The 8311-nt window shown below is 46.3% G+C and overlaps 1 pseudogene; it reads left to right on the plus strand.

The window, feature by feature from the left end:
• The first annotated feature begins 4774 nt into the window (after positions 1-4774).
• On the plus strand, positions 4775-7773 carry LOC100344296 (forkhead box protein I3-like; annotated as a pseudogene).
• The last annotated feature ends 538 nt before the right edge of the window (positions 7774-8311 follow it).

Consider the following 8311-nt stretch of genomic DNA (forward strand, 5'->3'; position numbering starts at 1 on the left):
CTTCTTATGTGAAATATCCAAAATAGGCAAACACACAGAAATAAAAAGTAGTCTCCAAGCAGCAGTAATAAGTGCTATTTGGCAGGGGGGTTTCTTCAGGAGGCTAAGGAAAATGTTCTGAAATTATATATTGTATTTCCACAAATATATATGTGTATAACTTTATTGTATACTTCAAAGGTGAAAGTTTTATGCTTCAATTTTTTAAATGAGGCAAAACAACTTCCTAGATAAATATGAGCTGAGAAAATACATTGCTAGCAGATCCCCCTTATAGTAAGCACTAAAACAATATCTTCATGCTGAAAGTAAGAGACATCAGACAATGATTTTAAATGCACAAAACCACACACACACACACACGAGTCAAGAAAGTTAATTCTGTAAGTAATTGGAAAATACAGTATAATTGCACATTTCTTTTTTCTCTATAATAACTTTAAAAGAAGTTCCAAGATGGCTGAATAGGATATAACCACAATTACTTAAGCTGCTCTAAGGCATGAAAAGAACAAAGGAAGGACTGCATTACAAGTGGTCTAATGGAACTTTTCAGCAAAGAAGTGAAAAATAAATAGATAAATAAACCCAAGACTCTGTGAAACAAGATAAGACAAAGACATTGGTGCAGCCAGCCATGTGGCACAGCCAGATTCAGGCTATGAGCCAGCATCTTACCATGCCAAGGTAGGAAGCTATCACTGCACACCTTGCAGCTTGCAGTTTTAGCTGAGAGGGAAAAATAGAAAAAAGGCAGAGGAAGTGCATTCCCAGGGGAGAGTTGGAGAGAAATTTGCAGTAGAAGTTCTACAGAAGGAAGAGGGATACCACGGAACAGCATGCAAAGTGCAGACATGTAGAAATGAGTGAGGACACCACAGCCCCCACATGACCCCACAGCCAAGAGCTGGAGCATACACCAGCTTTGGAGAGTGAGGTGAGAACAAACTGTGGCAGCCCATTTTACTAGCCCTATTGCAAGACAGAGAGCCTGGCAGATTATGCTGTCTTCAAGTCAAACCCTAAAATAAGCAGGGTACCCACCTGATCCAGTGAAAGAAAAGCACATTTCTTTATCCCCATTCTCCTACAAAGGCTCCAAGCGCTGGAGTGAGAAGATGCCATTTTCAAAACTGTAGCAGCTCTTGGGCACATTGGTGATCACGGGATTTTACAAGAAGGAAAATTCAATTTGCCCCAATTAGTTTGAGCCTAGCTGGGAAGTTGACAGGGGCTGAGCACCCAGAGAAGACTGTGAGGCAGCCCCATCTTCTAAACATATCACAGGCTCTGGAGTTAGAACTGCCTAGGTGGAGCAACACAGGCAGTTGACTCTGGGTACACGGCTACTCTCTCCAAGGATGGGACAGGTCTGCAGGGCAGAGTCAGCACCCCATGACTGTGGGAGCCTTGCATGCTGTGACTGTAGGAATTCTGACTGCATGTTAGGGTTCAGGGTGTAGCTGAATCTCTGAGCAATCACTGTGTCCAGTGACACAGGCTCAGAGCTCCCTGAATACCTGGGGTAGGACATGGCAGAGGGATCCATGCTCACACTGAAGATTGCACAGTTCCTTTGTGCAGTTCATGCTGCAGGCCAGGTGAGTGCTTTACCTACTGTGGGCTAAACTTAGGCTTTGATCACCTTAGAAGAGAGGAGGTGAGGGAGTGATGATGTCAACAGAGGTGACCATACCCTTCCCCCTCTGAAAATAGAGGAGATCTACCATGCACATCTTAGGAGGCACACTGGATACTCACCCCAAACTAGAATGCTGACCAGAGCTCCCTGGCCAGACCCAGCATGCCTCTGGATATTCAGTGAAAAATATTCTGCACAAAATCGCAGAAACAGAGTTCAAATAAAAATCTATCATAGGATAAAACCAACAAGTATTTCCACAAATGCCTAAATATATGGAAATTGAAGAAATAAGATTAAGGAAGACAACATGATACCCCAAAAGTGAAAAAAAAAACCTTAATTATTAGAATGTGAAGATGAAGAGTTTGACAAAATGCCTGAAAAGGAATTCAAAAGAACACTCATAGGATTACTCAGAAGAAAAGAGATGTAAATTCACGAGTTAAAGATTTGCATGCATGGCATGGAAAAAAGTTTCCCATGAGATTGAGATTGAGATTTTGAACAGAAATCAAACTGAAATGATTGAAATGAAGGATTCAGGAGATAGTGCTGTGGTATAGTGGGTAAAGCTATGTCCTGCAGTGCTGACATCCCACATGGGCTCCAGTGTGAGTCCCAGCTGCTCCACTTTGGATCCATCTCCCTGCTAATGTGCCTGGGAAATCAGAAGATGGCCCAAGTCCTTGGGTCCCTGCACTCCACATGGGAAGCTTCTGGTACCTGGCTTTAGATAGGCTCAGCTCAAGGCAATTTATTACAAACCCACTGCCAGCATCCTATTGAATGGGAAAAAGTTGGAGGTATTCCCACTAAGATCCGGAACAAGACAAGGATGCCCACTCTCACTAGGCTAACCCTATACCTGCGGCGTTGGTACGCCGGGTTCAAGTCCTGGTTGGGGCACTGGTTCTGTCCCAGTTGCTCCTCTTTCAGTCCAGCTCTCTGCTGCGGCCCGGGAAGGCAGTGGAGGATGGCCCAAGTGCTTGGGCCCTGCACCTGCATGGGACACCAAGAGGAAGCACTTGGCTCCTGGCTTCGGATCGGTGCAGCACGCCAGCCATGGGGGCCATTTGGGGAGTGAACCAATGGAAGGGAGACCTTTCTCTCTGTCTCTCTCACTGTCTAACTCTACCTGTAAAAAACACAGCCTGGTATTGGCACAAAAATATACATATAAGCCAATGGAACAGAATATAAACTCCAAAAATTAACCTACACATCTACAACCAACTTATCTTTAACAAAGGAGCTAAAAATAAGTCACTGGAGTAAGGACAGTCTCTTCAAAAAATGGCGCTGGAAAAACTGGATCTAAACATGCAGAATTATGAAACAAGACATCTATCTTACACCTTACACAAAAATCCACTCAAAATTGATCAAAGACCTGAATCTTTAATACCATCAAATATTAGAAAACATCAATGATATTGGCATAGACTTCTTGGAAAAGACCCCAGAAGCACAGGAAATAAAAGCCAAAATTGACAAATGGGATTACATCAAACTGAGAAGCTTCTACACTGCAAAACAAACAGCAAGGTGAAGAGGCATCGACAGAATGGGAGGAATTATTTGCAAACTCTGCAACTGATAAAGGATTAATATCCAGAACCTATAAAGAGTTCAAAAAATTCAACAACAAACAATACAGTTAAGAAATGGGCAAAGGATTTGAACACGACTTTTTCAAAAAAGGAAATTCAAATGGTGACAGACACATGAAAATGCTCAGGATCACTAGCCATCAAGGAAATGCACACCAAAAACACAATGAGATATCAACTCACCCCAGCTAGAATGATTCTTATACAGAAATCAACAAACAAAAAATGCTGGCAAGGATGTAGGGGAAAGGTACCCTAGTCTACTGTTGGTGAGAATGTAAACTGGTGCAGTTACTAGGGAAGAAAGTATGGAGATACCTCACATATATGATCCAGCCATCCCACTCCTGGGAATTTACCCAATAGAAAAGAAATCAGCACATGAAAGAGTGATCTCTACCCACAAGTTTATTGCAGCTCCATTCACAATAGCTAAAAATTGGAATCAACCCAGCTGTCCATCAGTGAAGGCTGGATAAAGAAATTATGGTGTGTACACACGCACACACACACACAGACACACACAAACACACTATGGAATACTATACAATGGTAAAAAATGAAATTCTGTCTTTTGCAACAAAATGGATTCAATTGGAAACCATTATATTTAATGAAACAAGCCAGGCCCAAACAAATACCATATTTCTCCTTAATAGAGTACCTAAAAGCTAATCTATTTGAGTGAAATTGACACTATGAAATGTGATAATTTTGAACAGCTCATCTTGACTGTAAAGGAACAATGTTTTTTTCTTCACATTATTTGTTGAACTTAGTGTAGGGTTAATCTTACGAGTATAAACTTAACTGAAGATAGATCTTTGTGAAAAATAAGAATGAGAGAGGAGGGAGAAGAAAGAAGGGTGAGAGCATGAGTAGGAGTGAGGGTAAGGTGGAAAGTCTCACTATGTTACTGATTCTGTATATATATAAAATGTGTATACTTTAAACAAAATTTTAAAAATATTTTGAATCCATAATATACATTTTGTGTGAATATCTTGAAAACCTCTTATAGGCATTACAAGATCTGATGATTTTTTAAACAGTGCACTACTTACTCCCTGTTACAAAATTTCACATTGTACTTGCAATAATTTTTACTTTCTTACCTTATAATGTGAAGAGAAAGCTAATATGACAATTTATACCATTCATTGCATAGTAAACAATGAACATACAAATGCTCTAGATTTCTAAAGTGAGAAAAGTAACACATTTTCACCTAAAAATTTCTTACCTGTTAGACCAAATATCATTACTGATCAAGATAATGTAAAACATATTTGCGTATCCTTATGCTTTGTATAAATCTAAGGTATAAGTATTCTGACTAATGCTGCAATAAATAACATTTAAAAATCGACCTGCGCGAGACCGGTCTGCGGGGCCCTGTGCCGAGCCAGGGTTGAGGAGGGGCCGCAGGGTTGGCCCCCAAAGGGATGCTCTTGTCCGAGCGGCGAGAGACCAGCCCCGCTCGCCCCTGGCTGCCGCTGCGCCGCACCCGCCCGCCGACATGGCCCTCTACTGCGGGGACAACTTCGGCGTATACTCGCAGCCCAGCCTGCCCTCGGCCGCCGCCACCACCGCCCCGGGCGCGCCCCCCGACCGCCAGGACGCCCTACGGGCTGGCCCACTACACCGCGCCGCCGGCCGCCGCCGCCAACCCTTACCTGTGGCTCCACGGCCCGGGTGTGGGCGGCTCGCCCTCCTTCACGGCCGCCGCGTTCCTGGGCGCCCCGCCGCCTCCACCAGCGCCACCGCCCCCGGCGCCGCGGCCGGGCCCTTCCTGCAGCCCGCGGCCGCCACCGGCCCCTTCGGCTGCGCGCAGCGGCCTTTCGCGCAGCCGCCGCCCGCCGCGCCCGCCTCTCCCGCGGGGCCCGCCGCTCTGGCAGATCTGGGCTGGCTGACCGCAGCCAGCCGCGAGGACTTGATGAAGATGGTGCGACCTCCCTACTCGTACTCGGCGCTGATCGCCATGGCCATCCAGAGCGCGCCCGAGCGCAAGCTCACGCTCAGCCACGTCTACCAGCTCGTAGCCGACAGCTTCCTCTTCTACCAGCGCAGCAAGGCCGGCTGGCAGAACTCCATTCGCCACAACCTGTGGCTCGACGACTGCTTCCAGAAGGTGCCCCGCGACGAGGACGACCCAGGGAAAGGAAATTACTGGACTCTGGACCCAAACTGTGAGGAAATGTTCGACAACGGCAACTTCCGCCAGAAGCGCCGCTCTGAAGCCAGCAAGGCCTCTACCGTGGCTGCAGGGACAGCAGAATCAGAAGAGGGGCTCTCCTCCGGATCCGGGGCTGGCGTGGGCGGGAGGCCCGAGGGGACAGCCCCTCTCTGTTGAGGCCCTCCCAGTCCCCGGAGCCTCCCGAGGGCACCAAGAGTACTGCCTCATCTCCCGGGGGGCCATGCTCACCTCCACGCCATGCCTCAACACTTTCTTCAGCAGCCTCAGCACCCTGCGCGTCGGCAGCAGTGGGAGCACACCGCGCGCCATGCCGGGCGGCCGCCACCTGGGCCTCCAGGGCGCCCAGCTGGCCCCGGTGGCCCCTTCCCCGCCACCTCCATCTCCGAGGCCTCGCCCGATGCTTTGCAGCTGAGCAGGGCGGCAGCAGCAGCAGCGGCCAGCGGCCCTCCTACTACAGCCCCTTCCCTGGCGGCAGCGGAGGAGGCCAGAGCAGCCGGTTCAGCAGTCCCTTCTACAACTTCAGCATGGTCAACAGCCTCATCTACCCGCGCGAGGGCTCCGAGGTGTAGGGCAGTGCCTCTGAGGCTGCTAGGCGCACCTGAGACTGGAGAGACCGCAGGGGCCAAGCCAGCAGCTCTGGGCTAGAGCCCAAGTGGGTCCTGCAGCCCTGGCAAGCTCCTGGGGTGGTTGTGCGGCCGGTTGGCTGTGCTGGGAGTGACATGGGGTATGGTCCATAACTTCCCGTAGCCCTGCGAGCTGCTTCTACAGGTCTCTCTGGATACGGCCCTGTGTTCTGTGAGCCCTGTGAGGGCAAGGGACCATGTCTCGTTCATCACTCACTGCATGCCAGGGTTGCATAGGTGTGCAGGGGACTTAAAAACGTTAGCCCGTAAAGCTGTGGGGCGGGGGGCCGCGGAATCCATCAGCAGCCGGCAGCTGAGGCAGTCGGGGGTTTGGGGCTGGCACGCTCTGATTTCTCTAGGAAAGCCAGCTGCCTGGGATTTTAATAGGAAACCCCAGCTTTGTGTCCTTTGTCTCAATTCAGTTTTGCTCCTACTGTCGTAGGACCAGTTCACAGGTCACCTCTGCTCATTCCTGGTGTCTGGTACAGGGTCATTACTAATAGCAGTGCAGCAGGAAGCCACGCTGTCTGCCAAGCAGCGCTGTAGACACTTGACAGGTGTCAACCCACTAAACAGCAGCCTTGGGAGTCCGGGGTGATGGTGCCCCCTCATTTTCCACCCCAGGGAAGTGAAACCCTGAGATATTAGATAAACTGGCCTGGGGTCACACAGGAAGCTGGAGGCAAGATGGGATGCAGGCAGTCTGGCTTCAGAGGCAGCAGCTCGGAGCCTGTGTATTCTAGTTCCAGAAAACAAGCCAGCTTCCTCAGGCAGGCACAAGTGTTGAAGGGGTAGGAATGGAGCACAGCTCTCCTTGGACCAAGGATTCTGGTTGAAATCAACATCCCGAGCCACAGGCAGCCCCGCTGTAAGAACTGCTGGGGCTGGGGTGGCCACTGCCTGCTTCCCGTCTCAGCCTGCCATCCTCGCCCTCCCAGCTTGTGTCCTGGATATTTCATCTTCCAACCAAGTATTATCAGAGTTTTATTAACAAACAGCTTTTAAGTGGGATTTTTAGTTTTTAATGCAGTAAACCATCTGATCAAATTTGTGAAGAATATATATGGTGTTATTTATTTTAGCATTCCCTTTTACTCCTCAGAGCTGTCTTCAAATCATTTTGATAGTCACCTCCCAGTGTCCCAACAGAGTTCCTGGGACCCGGGACCCACTCAGCCACTGGTGGGTGACATCTTAGGGTCTGTTAGGATGCAGATGAATTTCTGGGGACATTAAGATTAGTCTTGTGAGTTGCCTTTCCTACCATGTGTCTGAGTCGCTGTGAGCATTGCTAGTTCAGGGTTTAAGTTTTTTTAGAAACAGGAATTCAAGTACATTGTAAAAGTTACTTTAACTCTTCCCCGTGAATGATTGTTGGAGATTCACAGCATTATTTTTTAAAAATGCTTTATTTTGAAATATACAGGAAAATTTTTAACAGCTTTTTGAGGTGCAAATGACATCACATTATTGGTATGCAGAAAAATGACCAAAGGAATGACCATACTATGTGTGAAAAAATTGGTTTCTATGGATATTTTTGTATGTGAAAAATCATGTGGACTTTTATAAATATTGTTTCTAGCAATTCTGTATTTGTAAATTAATTTATAATGTGAATGGGGCAGTAAAGGTGTTTTTTTTATTTCTGAAGAAAGTGTACTGCATGCTAAGAAGAATCATGTGAAATAAATTTTAAATGGGACAAAAAAATTAAAAATCAAGGTGTCCATTATCAGAAGAATAAATTAAAATGTGTTATATGTAGACAATGGAATATTAATCAGCCATAAAAAATTAATCCTTTCATTTGCAGAAAAATAGATGAAAGGAAAACATCATGTTAAGTGAAATAAGCTAGTCACATGTTTTCCCTCATATATAGAAACTAAAAAATAGAAACTTAATTTAAACACACAGTTTTATTACTAGAGACTGGGAGTGGGGAGCAGCAAGGAGGTGAGGGACTTTAGATATCAGGTACCAAGTTAAAGTTAAAGCAAAGGAATAGGTTCCTAGTAACACAGCATGATTGTGTGACTATAGTTCACAATAACCTTTTATGTATTTTATCAAAAAAAATGTGGCTCCACTCATTCATTGAAATGTCACACTATTTTCTGTAAATATGTACAATTACATTGACTTTAAAAAATTTTAAAACCTGTGTTTGTTAATCCAGAATTTCACACTGTAGCAAATTACATGCTTTGCTAACTAGGATTTACTGGTATGA

The sequence above is a fragment of the Oryctolagus cuniculus genome, chromosome 7 (genome assembly GCF_964237555.1).
Source record: "Oryctolagus cuniculus chromosome 7, mOryCun1.1, whole genome shotgun sequence".
Taxonomy (NCBI): Eukaryota; Metazoa; Chordata; class Mammalia; order Lagomorpha; family Leporidae; genus Oryctolagus; species Oryctolagus cuniculus.